At 37.5% G+C, this 15,971-nt stretch overlaps 1 protein-coding gene across 21 annotated transcripts in view; it reads right to left on the bottom strand.

The window, feature by feature from the left end:
* The window catches only part of MYO3A (myosin IIIA), a 219,313-nt gene extending 203,600 nt beyond the window's left edge, over positions 1-15,713 (bottom strand). For all 21 annotated transcript variants that reach the window (XR_011534969.1, XR_011534970.1, XR_011534971.1 and 18 more), the window contains exons 1-2: positions 15,590-15,713; positions 14,653-14,732 (exon numbers count right to left, since the gene is read on the bottom strand). The gene's annotated coding sequence lies outside the window, so the exon portion shown is untranslated. The remainder of the gene's footprint in view (positions 1-14,652; positions 14,733-15,589) is intronic.
* Positions 15,714-15,971: the final 258 nt, after the last annotated feature.

Here is a 15,971-nt window from a genome sequence, read left to right on the forward strand (position 1 = left end):
CAACTTACAAAAATCAGCTGCATTTCTGTACTCTAATAATGAACTTACAGAAAGAGAACTCAAGAATACAATACCATTTACAATCACAAAAAAAAGAATAAAGTACCTAGGAATAAATTTAACTGAGGAGGCGAAAGACTTATACAATGAAAACTGTAAGACATTATTGAAAGAAATAGATAATGACATAAAGAGATGGAAAGAGATTCCTTGCTCATGGATTGGAAGAATAAACATAGTTAAAATGTCCATACTACCCAAAGCAATCTACAGATTCAATGCAATCCCAATCAGAATCCCAATGACATTCTTCACAGAAATAGAACAAAGAATCCTAAAATTCATATGGGGCAACCAAAGACCCCGAATTGCTAAAGCACTACCGAGAAAAAAGAAGAAAGCTGGAGGCATCACAATCCCTGACTCCAAAACGTACTACAGGGGCCAGCCCAGTGGCCGAGTGGTTAAGTTTGCAAACTCTCCTTCAGCGGCCCAGGGTTTCACCAGCTTGTATCCTAGACGCAGACATGGAACCACTCACCAGGCCATGCTGAGGTGGCGTCCCACATGCCACAACTAGAAGGACCCAAAACTAAAATATGTAACTATGTACTGGGCTGATTTGGGGAGAAAAAGGTGGGGAAAAAAAAGATTGGGGACTGTTGTTAGATCAGGTGCCAAACTTTAAAAAAAAAGAAAAGTACTACAAAGCCATAGTGATTTCAAAACAGCATGCAACTGGTTCAAAAACAGGCACACAGATCAGTGGAACAGAACTGAAAGCCCAGAAATAAAACTGCACATATACGGACAGCTAATCTTCGACAAAGGCGCCAAGAGCATACAATGGAGAAAAGGCAGTCTCTTCAATAAATGGTATTGGGAAAACTGGACAGCCACATGCAAAGGAACGAAAGTAGACCATTATCTCACTCCATACACAAAAATAAACTCAAAATGGATCAAAGACTTGAAGATAAGTCCTGAAACCATAAAACTTCTGGAAGATAATATAGGCAGTATATGTTTTAACACTGAAAAGGATCTTTTCGAATACCATGTCTTCTCAGACAAGAGAAATAAAAGAAAAAATAAACAAGTGGGAGTTCATCAGACTAAAGAGCTTCTGCAAGGCAAAAGAACCTAGGATCAAAACCAAAAGACAACCCATCAATTGAGAGAAAAGTTTTGCAAATCATATATCTGATAAGGGGTTAATCTCCATAATATATAAGGAACTCACACAACTGAACAACAAAAAACCAAACAGCCCAATTAAAAAATGGGCAGAGGATATGAACAGACATTTTTCCAAAGAAGATATACAGATGGCCAATAAGCACATGAAAAGATGTTCAACATCACTAATCATCAGGGAAATGCAAATCAAAACTACACTAAGATACCACCTTATACCTGTTAAAATGACTATAATCACTATGACTAAAAATAACAAATGTTGGAGAGGGTGTAGAGAAAAGGGAACCCTCACACACTGCTGGTGGGAGTGCAAACTAGTGGAGCTACTATGGAAAACAGTATGGAGATTCCTCAAAAAACTGAAAATAGAACTACCTTATGACCCAGCTACCCCACTACTGGGTATCTACCCAAACAGTTTGAAATCGGCAATCCAAAGTAACATATGTACTCCTATGTTCATTACAACACTATTCAAAATAGCCAAGACATGGAAACTATCCAAGTGCCCATCGACTGATGATTAGATAAAGAAAATGTGGTATACATACACAATGGAATACTACTCAGCCAGAAAAAAAGACAAATTCATCCCATTTGCAACAACATGAATGGACCTGGAGGGAATTATGGTTAGCGAGATAAGCCAGACTGAGAAAGACAAACATCAGATGATTTCACTCATATGTGGAATATAAACAAGCACATGGACAAAGAAAACATTTCAATGGTTACCAAGGGAAAGGAGGTAGGGGGAAGGCACAAGGAGTAAAGGGGAGCACCTATGTGGTGACAGACAAGAAATAATGTACAAGTGAAATTTCACAATGATATAAACTATTATGAACTCAGATTTAAAAAACCCAACAAGGAGACCCTCAACACTGCTTAGCAATCCTACTGCACTTCCCTGGTTTGTATATTCCCTTCTCTCTGAAGTGACTATCTCATAGTGACCTCTTTTCTCAAATTTTCCTCTCCTCAAATTGTCCCCTCTTTGCTGTCCATCTCTTCCCACAAAACTTCCCAAATGATGCCCTCACTTAATAATTAATTGAAAAAATTGAAATAACAATAAACTCAATCTTCTCATCTCAAAAAGTACAAATCAATGTGGATCAAACATAATGAGTTCACTCTCATCATCTATCATTGGTAATTGCTGTTTGGCCTCAATTAGTCTTTCTCTTTGGTTCCTTCTTAGCCTTCAGATCTTGGCTCAGACAACACTTTCTCAGAAAGGCCATCCTTGACCAAGCTATGTTCGCCCTCCCTATGTGTTTCATTCCTCCATTATAATGTAAGCTACAAGAGGGTACAGACTTTGTGCGCAGCATATTGTAGGCAACCAGTAAGTGTTGGCTAAATAAGCAAATGTTTGTTTATTTGTTAATTCTGATGGCAGAGAGACCTTATTTATCTTGTTCACTTACAATCTAAACATAATAATGTCTAACTCTGTACTTGTCACATAGTAGATATTAAACATATAGCTGTTGAATAAATGAATCAATATGCTTCTTCAAAAAAATTTCTTAAATGAAGGAGAGAAATAAGGATTAGGGACAGCTGAAAAGAATTTGAAAATCTAAACAAAACACGGATCCTATGCCGATTCATTATACTTAAGGACACATAATCTAGTAAATGGCTATGAATGCCTGCTGAAAATTACATCACTACATAAAAACATACTTATGAATATTTCTTAGAATACTTAATCTTTATGAAATTTGTGCCTTTGATCCAAAATGCAAAGGAACAAGTAGGAGGTAATCAGTAATAATCATCCACTTTAGTGATTTCATAATCAGTGACAAGATAACTACTTCTTAAATCTATCTACTTGAGTCATGCAAATAAGCATTTATGCCATGCATATAAAAGTTAGACCAAAACCAAATCAAATCTTGTTAAATACCTGAAATAGGAGTTTTCAACCAGGAGAAACATTCATTATATGGAATATTGCCTTTCAAGTGGTAATGTTATTGAGCACAATTTTAATTTCTGCCGTATGAACTATTAGGAATTAACTATCAGAATTTAAATAAACAGACATAAGAATTCAACTGAAAAAAGGTCTGAACACCAAATGTGTACAATACGTTCTAGAGTTCTGGGGATACAACTCATGGATAGATAAATAAATAGGTAACAATAACATATTATGAAAAGTGATAGATAATAGAAATATGCATAAAGTGCAATAGTAGCCCAGGTGAAGAAGCATTAATTCTAAAGTGATCATGAAAAGATACAGAAAATAAGCAGGATTGGAGCTGGACATTAAACATGAACAGGAATTGTATTTTCTAAAATATAATTTCTTATTTTTTTTCTGCTTTTTCTCTCCGAATCCCCCCAGTACATAGCTATATATTTTAGTTGTGAGTCCTTCTAGTTGTGGCATGTGGGTTGCTGCCACAACATGGCCTCATGAGCGGTGCCATGTCCACGCCCAGGATTCGAACCAGTGAAACCCTGGGCCGCCAAAGCAGAGCACGCGAACTTAACCACTTGGCCATGGGGCCAACCCCTAATTTCTTCTTAACAGTTCTCAATAAGACAAATATTTAAAGCAGTGCATTGCTATATCAGAAAACATTATATAATGATAATCACAGAATGACAAAAGCACAGACATTTGAGAAACAGAATACACCTAGTCAAAGCCCATTTAAAACAAACAAAACTCCCAAGAAGTAAGTAAAATAGAACGTAAAATGACTTCCTCAAAATTTAACATTAAAGAATTTCAAGAATTAGAATAGAAGCAAGTCTTCGACTCCTAACAATACTGATTCCACTACACAGTTGATAATTCTTTAAGAATATACTAAAATGTCGCAGTTAGTAAACAACAAATTATTTAATGATTACAAAAAATTGCATTCTACATAACAACAAATGTTCATATTTTTTCTAGTCCTTTAGCACCCACAGAATAAAAAATAATTCTCTAGCTCATACAACTAAAATGTGTAGTTAAGTTTTTAATTATATGATCATGTAATGAAGAATTATTTTTGGCATACATACTCACTGTATTTTGAGATATGTACCTACCATAATTCTGAAAAGGTACTTACAAAGCCACATTTTAAAAATGAAGAAGCAACTTTCTTAATTGATTTATTATATATTGCTGTTGGGGGTTTTCTTTTTGTTGTGGTGGTTGTTTTTTGTTTTTTGGTGAGGAAGATTCACTCTGAGCTAACATCTGTTGGCAATCTTCTTTTTTTTTGCTTTAGGAAGATAAGCCCTGAGCTAACACCTATGCCAGTCTTCCTCTATTTTGTATGTGGGTCACTGCCACAGCATGGCTTGATGAGTGATGTATGTCCACACCAAGGATCTGAACCTGTGAACAGAGGCTGCAGAAGCAGAGTGAGCCAGACTTAACCACTATGCCATGGGGCTGGCCCCATGTTGGGGTTTTTTTCATGATAGAAGAAAGAACATAATACAACGAAAAATTTATCTTGCTGCAGGATCTTAACATTCATCTCAGCAATTATTCTGACTGCTTTTGTAAATCTGCACTTAACATTTCTTTACTAAAATAACCAGAGTGCCTTCACACTCATTCTAAAACACAGCAGGGATGTTCTCCCTGTGGGCTGTCTCTTCCCTCTGCATGGAATGCTCTTTCTCCAGACATCCACATGGCCTACTCCCTTACTTCCTTCAAGTCTTAGATCAGCCATCACCTTCTCAAGAAGGCCTACCCTGACCATCCTAAGTAAAATCTCAACCTGTCCTCCTCCACCCTATTCTACCTCCCAGCTCCTGGTCTCTCTTACCCTGTTCTATTTTCATAGCACTTATTACTGCCTAACACACTACACCATTTCCTGTTTATTACATTTTATTTATTGTTTTTCTATGCTACTAGAATGTAAGCCTAATGAAAGCTGAAATTTTTATCCAGGTTATTCATTAATGCATCCCAAAGACTCTAAAACCATGACTGGCACAGAGGAGGTCCTCTATAAGTATTTGCTGAATATTAGAAATGAATAGAAAACAGTAAACAGGAAGTTTTCAGATGGCTTTACCAATAAATTCTATCCAATATTTAAGAAAGAAATAATGCAGTCTTATGTTTTTTTTTCAGAGAATAGAAATAAAGAGAACACTTGAGAGTATCTACAAACATAGAAACTATAAAAAAGAACCAAGCAGAAATTCTGGATATGAAAAATAAAATAATTGAATTGAAAAATTCCCTAGAGGGGTTCACTAGCAGACTTCAACAGGCAGAAGAAAATCAGTGAACTTGAAGATAAGTCATTTGAAATTATGGAGTATGAAAAGCAAAACAAAAAAAGAACAGGGGCCAGCCTGGTGGCACAGCACTTAAGTTCACATGCTCCACTTCAGTGGCCCAGGGTTCACCAGTTCAGATCCCAGGCATGGACCTACGCACCACTTATCAAGCCATGCTGTTGCAGGCGTCCTACATATAAAGTAGAGGAAGACGGGCAAGGATGCTAGCTCAGGGCCAATCTTCCTCAGCAAAAGGAGGAGGATTTGCAATGGATGTTAGCTCAGGGCTAATCTTCCTCAAAAAAAAAAAAGAACAAAGAAAAGTGAACAGAGCCTAAGCAGCTTATGGGATACCACAAAGAGGATGAATATAAGCATTATAAGAGTCCTAGAAGAAGAAAAAGAGTGAGAAAGGGGCAGAGAGCTTATCTGAAGAAATAATGGCTGAAAACATCACAAATTTCAGGAAAGATATGGATGTAGAAATCCGTATACATGGATCTGCAAACACAAAAGCCTCAATAAACTGTAAGGAAAAATCCAAAGAAACCCATACCAAGACACATTATAATCAAGCTGTCAAAAGACAAAGAAGGAATCTTGAAAGCAGCAAGTGAAAAGTGATTTCCATCTTTTCCATCATTTCCAAGGGATCTTCAATAAGATTTCTCAGCAGAAACTTTGTAAGCCAGAAGGCCATGGGATACTATATTTAATGTGCTGAAAGAAAACTTTGTCAATTGAGAATTTTATATATGGCAAAACTGTCCTTCAAAAATGAGGGAGAAATTAACATACTGAAAAATAAACAAAAGCTGAGGGAGTTCTTTACAACTAGATCTGTCCTACAAAAACTGCTTAAGAGAGTCCTTCAGGTTGAAATGAAAGGATGCTAGACATTATATAATGATAAAAGGATCAATTCTCCAAGATGATATAACAATTATAAATATATAGGCACAAAACATCAGAGCTCCAAAATCTATGGAGCACACACTGACAGAATTGAAGGGAAAAACAGACAGCTCTACAATAACAGTAGGAGACTTTAATACCCCACCTTCAATAACAGAACAATAGAACAATGAGACAGAGATCAATGAAGAAATACAGCACTTGAATAACACTATAGACCAACTGGATCTAAAAGACATATACAGAAGAGACCACTCAACAACAGCAGAACACACATTTTTCTCAAGTGTACATGGAACATTCTCCAGGATAAACCACATATTAGGCCACAAAACAAGTCGGAATAAATTTTAAAAGACTGAAAACATACAAAGTATCTTTTCCAATCAAAATAGAATGAAACTAGAAATCAATAGCAGAAGGAAAATTGGAAAATCCACAAACGTGGAAATTGAACAACACACTCTTAAACAACCAATGAGTCACACAAGGAATCACAAGGAGAATTAGAAAATATTTTGAAACAAGTGAAAATGAAAGTACAACATAACAAAACCTATGGGATGCAGCAAAGCAGCACTAAGAGGCAACTTTACAGCTGTAAAAACTCACAATAAAAAAGAAGAAAAATCCCAAATCAATAACCTAACTTTATACACTAAAACTACAATTAGAATATGAGGAACAAATTGAACCCAAAAGTAGTAAAAGGAAGAAAATAATAAAGATTAGAGCAGAGATAAATAAGGTAGAGAACAGAAAAACAATAGAGAAAATCAACAAAACTAAGAGTTGGTTTTTCAAGAGATAGACAAACTGACAAACCTTTAGGTAGATTGACTTAACAAAAAGAGAGACGGAGAAGACATAGATAACTAAGACCAGAAATGAAAGAAGGGACATTAATACTGATTTCATAGAAATAGGAAGGATTAAAGAACAGTACTGTGAACAACTGTATGTCAACATAATGGATAAACTAAATGAAACAGACAAATTCTTAGAAACACACAACCTACCAAGACTGAATCATGAAGAAATAAAAAACCTAAATAGACCTATAATTAGCAAGGAAATTGAATCAGGAATCAAAAACCTCTCAACAACAATAAAAAGCCAAGAACCAGATCATTTCAGTGGTGAATTCTACCAAACATTTAGAGAAGAATTAACACCAATCCTTCTCAAACTCTTCCAAAAATTTAAGAGGAGGGAACAGCTCCTAACTCATTCTATGAGGATAGCATTACCCTGACACCAAAGCAACAATGACATTACAAGAAAAGAAACTGCAAACAAATATTCCTCTAACCATTAACACAAAAATCCTCACACAAAAAAATACACCAGCACACTGAATTCAACAGCGTATTAAAAGGAACATATACAATGACCAAGTAAGATTTATTCCTGGAATGCAAGATGATTCCATATATGGTTCCATATATGAAAATCAATCAATGTAACACACTCCAATAACAAACTGAAGGGAAAAAAGACACATGACCATCTAAATTGATGCAGAAAAAAACTGATAAAATTCAACACCCTTTCAAGATTGGAAAAACAGTCAAACTAAGAATAGAGGGAGGGGCTGGCCCGGTGGCGCAGCAATTAAGTGCTCACATTCCGCTTCAGTGGCCTGGGGTTCACTGGCCTGAATCCCAGGTATGGACATGGCACCGCTTGGGAAGCCATGCTGTGGTAGGCATTCCACATATAAAGTAGAAGAAGATGGGCACGGATGTTAGCTCAAGGCCAGTCTTCATCAGCAAAAAGAGGATTGGGAGTAGATGTTAGCTCAGGGCTAATCTTCCTCAAAAAAAATAATAAAGGTCATATATGGAAAACCCACAGCTAACATCATACTCTTTGGTGGACAACCGAAAGTCTTTCCTCTAAGATCAGGAATCAGGCAAGAATGCCTACTTTTGCCACTTCTATTCAACATAGAACTGGAAATCTCAGTCAGAACAAGCAGTCAAGAAAAAAAAGGGATCCAAATTGGAAAGGAAGAATAGAATTAATTCTATTTACAGATAACTTGATCTTATATGTAGAAAACCCTAAAGAATCCACAAAAAAAGACTGTTAGAACTAATAAATGAATTAAGGAAAGTTACAGAACGCAAAACCAACACACAAAAAATCAGTTGCGTTTCTATACACTAACAATGAATCCAAAAAGGAAATTAAGATTAATAATTAGATTTTATCATTAGATTTATTAGATTATTAGATTAATTATTTTAGTATATTTGTTAATTTAGTTATAAAGTTAAAATTAATAATCCTATTTACAATAGTACCCAAAAAACCCACTTAAGAATAAATTTAACCCAGGAGGTGAGAGACCCGTATAGTAAAACTACAAAACATTGCTGAAAGAAATTAAAGACACAAAGAAATGGAAAGACATCCTATGAAATGTTACTCAGCCTTACAAGGGAAGGAAATTCTGACACATACTACAACATGGATGAGCCTAGAAGACATTATGTTTAGCGAAAAAAGCCAGTCACAAAAAGGCAAATATTGTAGGATTTCATTTATATACACTACCTAGAATAGTCAAATTCAGAGACAGAAAGTAGAAGTGTGGTTGCTACGAGCTGGGGAGAAGGGAAATGAGAATTATTGTTTAACAGCTACAGTTTCAGTTTGGGAAGATAAAAAGTTCCGGAGATGGACAGTGGGTATCACTGCACCACAATGTGAATGTACTTAATGCCACCAAACTGCACATTTAAAAACGGTTAAAATGGTAAATTTTATGTAATGTACATTTAGCCACAATAAAAATATTACTCAGAGTGTCATACAGGGAAACAAAGTAACGAGAAAAACAGGAAAGCAAAATTGAAAGACATGGAAAGGAGAATGGAATGGTCTGCTTGTTTTCAGATCCACACACGAATCTTGGGGGCTGATATCCCCAAACTGTGTTTCCCACACTCCTTGTCCCATCTGCTTCCTCCTCTGCTGGATTCTGTCAGTGAGAGTCCCAGGCAGGAGACTGGATGGTAGGAGGAAAGGAGAGACCAGGATACTTCTCCCCTGCTTTCTCTGGGTTTTGTGGTGCCTCCATCAGTGGCTGTGTCTCCCCCATGGTCCTTGTTTCTGTAGGGCAGAACTTGCCAAGGTTCTAGGTAGCCTCAGCTTCTGGGCTCTGGTAAGACTATTCCTTACTTTAACCCTGCAGCCCAAGGAGTGATAACTATTTTTCGCTATTGCTAACTTTTAGGTTGCCTCACTATCCTGTTCAGCTTTCAGATATTCTAAAACATTTGTAACTAATTCCCCATGTAAACAAAATACCCACAAAATAAAAAAAATAAACAAAAGTACCCACAAAAGTATCTTTCAAGATCAAAGGCAAAGTAAACATATTTTTCACTGAAAAAAATTGAGTTTAACAACAACGACCCCTGAGAAAGAGCACTTCTAAAGGATATCTTTCAAGAATGAAAATGATCCCATAAAGAAGGTCTAAATTGCCAAAACACCAAAGAAATCGTTACAAACTTATGTAAATCTAAACTAACACTGTAAGAAATAATAATAGGCAATAATGAACAATAATAACCAAAAGTGGAGTAATAGGATTTAAAATGTTCTCAAGTTCCTTATACAGTTAAAGAGGCAGTTAAAATAACAACTTTATACTTTAAGATAAATATACATGTCAAATACTTTAAACACCAAGAACCTCGAAATACCTTGTATAGCTTCCAAAACATTAGAGGAAAAAAACTGACAATAACCAACTCATTCAATCAAAAAACTCAGGAAAAAAGAATAAAGAAAGCATAGAAAAAGCAGGAGAAATAGCATAAAATAACCCTGTGAAACTAATTATACCAAGAATCACAATAATTATAAATGGACCAAACTCATGAGTGAAAAGACAGAAATTAGTAGCTATAGGCTGTTTGCAAGAGATTCACATAAGCTATAGACAGAAATAGATTGGAAATAAAATAGTGGTAGCATTGGTAAATACTCAACAAAAGAAAGTGATGTGGTTAGATTAACATCAGACAAAAATATACTTTAAGTCAAAAATATTTATTAGAGGTTAGGAAGGTCACATAATAATCACAGGCTTAATTCACCTAGAAAATCTAAAATCCCAAAACAAAACCCCAAAATATATAAAATAAGAACTGAAAGAAATATAAGGACAAATTTAAATACAAAGAAAAAATTTTTAATGCACAATTTTAGTGGGAGATTTTAACATACCTTCTCTATGATTTTTGGATCAAGTGAACAAAAAAGTTCTTCTGGATAAATAAAATTATAAAAACACAATTAACAAGGAAAATTTAATGGATATACTGGAATATACATGAAATCCTGTATCCAAAAATGAATATATATTCTTCCTGAGCACATATGACTGCAATGTAATTAAGTAAGAAATCAACAACAAAAGATAAATTTTTAAAAAATCTATACAATTAGACACTTAAAAAGGCACCACTAAACCACTCAAGAGTCAAAGAGGAACCATAACGACAATTTAAAAACAGACTTAGAACTGAATAATAATGGAAATACTACTCACCAAGATTTATGGGTGCAGCCACAGGAGTACACAGAGGAAAACACATAGCCTCGAATTTTATATTAGACAGGAAGAATGGCAAAAAATTATATAATTAAAGAATAAAACCAAAAAATGTAGGAAAAAAGAATAGAAAATAAAGACAGACACCATAGAGAAAGAATAAGACTGATTAAAGATTGATAAATATAATAGCTCTCCAAAGAGAATTTTTTAAAAAAGAGAATTTTTAAAAGGTAGACAAACCCCTGTCAAGACTGATAAAAAAAAAAAAACCAAGAGAGAAGGTACAGATGAGCAATATTAAAGATAAAAAGACAAATTACAGGAGGGATTTAAAAATATCATAAAAGGATATAATTGCAAATCAATAAGCTTAAAACCTGAGTTTAAATGGACAATTTCCTAGAAATAATAGTATAGAAAGAAAAAATAGAAAAGTTATTTTTCTTGGAATGTTTGAATTAATGGGCCTTCACACTCTAACTCCTAACACTTAATTCTTAACTCATATAATCTCTAAGAAGAGTATGTAAGTTAATACCAGAAAATCACTCTCCAAGTATCTTATAATACTTTGGATGTAATGACCAAATTTATCTGTGGAAGGGCTTAGAACCCAATTTGGTGATAACTATTTCATAAATGAACATGAGCACAGTTTCCTTTCTAAAATAACACAAATATTTATGAGCTTAATTGTCAACTTTTCCAAAACACACGGAGAGAACACCACTTCTCAATGAAAGCACAATTTGCCCATGGTATAGAACACTAAGAAAATAGCAGATAGCTCTACTCAAAACCAAGCAATATTTGAATACCGTGATGCTCACTTTAAAAAACAATTCGTCATATATTTTCTGTAGCATATTATTCAAAGATCCTTCCCTTTATGCACCCACTTCTGCCAGGCTGCTTAAACTGCGTCACATAACACTAAAGTAGATTCACAAGAAGCTCCTGCCTACGGTGGAAGGGACATACTGGAATGTCAGCATGTCAGCTACAGAACTTGTGTCTCTCCACAGAGCTGCCAGAATGATCTCAACACAGAAATCACATCACATTATTTTCCTGCTAAAAATCCTTCAAAATCCACACTCTTACCATGTCCTCCCTCAACTCATCTCTCTTCTCCCCACTCACGGTGACTACCTCCTCAGCTGCTTTCTGGCAGCTCTTAGCAGACTGTAAGCTTTCTTCTGCTGCAGAACCTCCTGTTGTCTTTGCCTAAATGCTGCCCCCAACCCTCTGCACAGCTGGCTTGAACTTCTCACACACAGTCACATATCGTGAGGATCACACACAGTCACTACACCCACAAATGCACTACCCCTGATTGTAATTTCTTGTACACTTTATCCCCCTGGTATGATTATGAAAGTAATAAAATAAAGCCTTCCTGGTAAAAGAAGCTTATGAAAAAGTGAGTTTGACATATAAAACAACTTTCTAGAATCACCAAACTGTATCACCAAACAAGTTCTGGGTATCTGTTTTCTCACAGAACTTTAAAGCACACACTCACAGAAATCCCTGGTCTGGCTTAACTATAGACAGATAAACTGGACAAATACCCCTTCCGGCTTTCCAATAACACAGGCTATAAAGTATGGTTTAAAACAGACCTTGACCAGTTATATGTATGGTTTGTTCTGAATGAGCCATAATCAATGTTTTCTTCCTTTCAATTTGCTTAAAAATGTTCTGTGGAGAGGGAAAAAAGGTCTCCTTACGTACTTCTACGCATGTATTCCGGGTTCTACCACTCATTTTCTCATTTTGTAATTATGGGGATAATAGTATTTGCTCAAAACAAACGCCAGAACCAAAAGAAAGACTATCATTTCCGAGAAAATGTCTCCATCTTTAAAAAGTGGCATTAGCGAGAACCAAAACACTTTAAGCATCAGAACACTATTTTAAGCTTTATACAAACCTATAAGCTTCACATCCACAGCAGGAAAATGGAATAATAATGCATGTCTGAAAGAATTCTCGGAGTTGACCTAAGTATCAAAAGAGTTTTATGAGGAAATGCTTTGTAAATTTTAATACAGGATTACTCTGCTTTTTTAAGGATGAAAGTTGGGTTATAGTTTCGGCCACACAATTACCTGTTCAAATTAAAGGGGATATTTTTTGAGTCAGAAAACACAAATGGAAATGCCAACACCGCGAGGGAGGTAAAAACATGAGTGAAGCAGGCCTGGATGAAATAGAAGCAGGGAGTGGAGGTGCCGTGGCCAAGTGGAGAGTGCATGTGCCATCCACAGTGGGCAACCACATCCTGGCCTCAGCTGCCGCCAGCTGCAAGGCCGCCTTGCCTGGTCCTCTAGTTTTTCAGGAGAAGCCAGGACTCTGGGAATTGACGTAAAACTTATTAATTTTAAAACATTGGTAAGCAATTTTAAATTATTCAATTACTTTAAAGTCCTGAGCCGACCCAAATAAACATATCTGAAGGCCAAATTCAGCCTTTATGCTATCAGGGGATGACTTCTACATGAGGTTTTGTGTTCTTTGTCAAGAAACGGCGAATAAACGTAAACGTATTTGCATGGTTTAACCACCGTCAGACATCAGGAAAGATGTATAAGGGTGGCTGGCATTTTTCTAACTGTCAATCATATGCCAGGTACCTACTGTGCTTACAGTTTTACACGCACTATGTCATCTAATACTCATAAGAAACCTTCCAGAAAGGCACTACCGTAACCCCTATTTTCAGAAAAGAGGACTGAGGATTAGAGAGTTTTAAGACCATAATGCTGGTAAACGGTAGAGTCAAGAAACAAACCAGGTCAAAGTGCATGGTAGAAATTTGGCGTTCAATGATAGATGATTTCAGTTCAAAAGAGTAATGCTTCCCAGCTTAAGGTTCCTGATTCCCTATGTGTCCCCAAAGTGGTAACGGGTCTTCTGTGAACTAGTTTGAAAGCTTAATGGAAATCTTCTATTTGCTCACGAATGGATAACTGAGTCTGCTTCTCATTCCCAAGGAAAGGGAGTTTGTTTGTTAGACACAATCTTTCAAATTACCCATCCATGGCATGAAAGGATCCTTGTTTGTAAAAAAGAAGTTGGAAATGAATGGTTTAGAGTACTGACATTGCATAAACTATTAAAATAAATATTTTACATCAAAACTTTATAACATAATTTACATAAAAGAACTATACATTGTAAAGTATATTGGCACTTTCAAATATTTATTTATCAAACTATTCGTAGCAACTAATGGACCTTCAAACATTTCAGGCATGACAAATAAAAATTATTTTTCAAAGAATGCACAAAAAAATCAGGCTGTAAAGATACAGTTGAAAAAGGAAGCGCAGGATGATGCTATCCTATTATGGGATGTGACCAAAATCTCCACTAATGGATACACTAAGCCAGTACTAAAGATCACCAAACTGAATCTTTTTTACTTTGCCCTCTTTTCATTCCCAACAATAATAAAGAAGGACTAAGACAAATGAGAGTAATTTTTCACGTGCTAGACATCACATCCATATATTCATAAACAAGTTATCTTTGAAAGCTTATACATCTCTAAATTTTCCCATTTTACAATTATCTTTTATAACATAAAAATCAATATGGCATGAATAACCTGCACTCTCATTTGTCAAAACTTGGCATTTAGGCTCAGCAAATCCAGAAAACTTGTCAACTTTATCACCTACCTTTAACAACGCTTCAAAATAATGCATAATAATGCTCAGATATCAGAGTAAGGGTTCAGGCTGCAGCTGAGATCCTGGGCCTGGAACACACAACAAAAAAAGTCACGGTGTTACAGGGAGACGCGTCGGGGATCCGGGGAAAGCAATCCAAAGTTAACTTAGAAGCATTTAGGGAGTAGGCAAGACTTTACCTTATCCCTCAGTTTTAGCATTTTTACACAACTAACATGGAACACAAAGCGGCTCATTTTCTGTGCCGGCATAAAACAACTCTAAAGTTACCGGATCAAGGTGAATTATAAAAATGTTTAAGGGGCTTGAAGACCACCCATACAATGACCAAGAAAACTGCAGAAACAACAACAAAACCCGCGAAGATGCTTTGGGTTCTCGAAATCTTTTTTTTTTTTTTTTATTTTAGTGCCATTACAACGGCTATTTCAAGGCTTACATTCAATTACCACCCTAATAATAAAATTTTTAAATGTTTTAAAATTTCCCTTAGGAAAATTTTAGCCAGGTGCCAACAGAAACTACCAGAGAGCAGAACAGGGCTGTTGGTGAGCAAGCTGAAGTGACAGACTTTCTGGGAGGATTTGTCTGTTTCTCAAGAATGATCACAAGGATCTTGTCTGCTCCCTCTCTCTCCTTAAAAAGGAAACTGGACAGATGCGCTTGGAGTTGCGAGGACCCCAGCTCCACCGACCTGCTCCAAAAAAATCATCCCTGCGGAAGAGTTCCCGCGGGGTGACCCGGCGCAGCGCGGGCCACAGGTGCTCCCCGGCGCGCCGGGAGCGGGCGCGGGCCCCCGAGTGCCCCCCTGGCGTCCCCCTCCAGGGCCCCTCACGTCCCGGGGTCCCGGGAAGTGGTGCCGCTCCCAGCACCGCGCAGGCTGCCTCCCGCGCCCCTTGCAGGCCCGCGCCGCCCGGACCCCTACCTGGGCCGGCAGCCGGGCGCCTCCTTCCTGCCCTCCCGGACGCTGGTGGCGGGCGCTCCGCGGCGGGCGGGGCGGGGCGGCCCGAGGGGGAGGTGGCCGGGCGCGGGGGTGGGACGCGGCCGCCTGCCGGGGGCGAACCGGAGGTGGGCGGGAGGAGCAGGCCGGGGCGACCTGGGCCGAGAGCGCCCCAAGGGGCCCGATCTGCCTAGCGACCCCTGTCCTGGCCCGGGCGGAAGAGTCTCCCCTCCGTGACGGCCGAGAGGGGAGGCCGGCCATGCGCGCCGCGGCTCCGCGAGGGCGCCGGGCCGGAGCGCCTCTCGATCCCTGGAACCTTCTGGAACAGGCCGTTTCCTGGAGCAAATTCACCTCCTTGGAATGCGCG

The sequence above is a fragment of the Equus przewalskii genome, chromosome 30, assembly GCF_037783145.1.
Source record: "Equus przewalskii isolate Varuska chromosome 30, EquPr2, whole genome shotgun sequence".
NCBI lineage: Eukaryota > Metazoa > Chordata > Mammalia > Perissodactyla > Equidae > Equus > Equus przewalskii.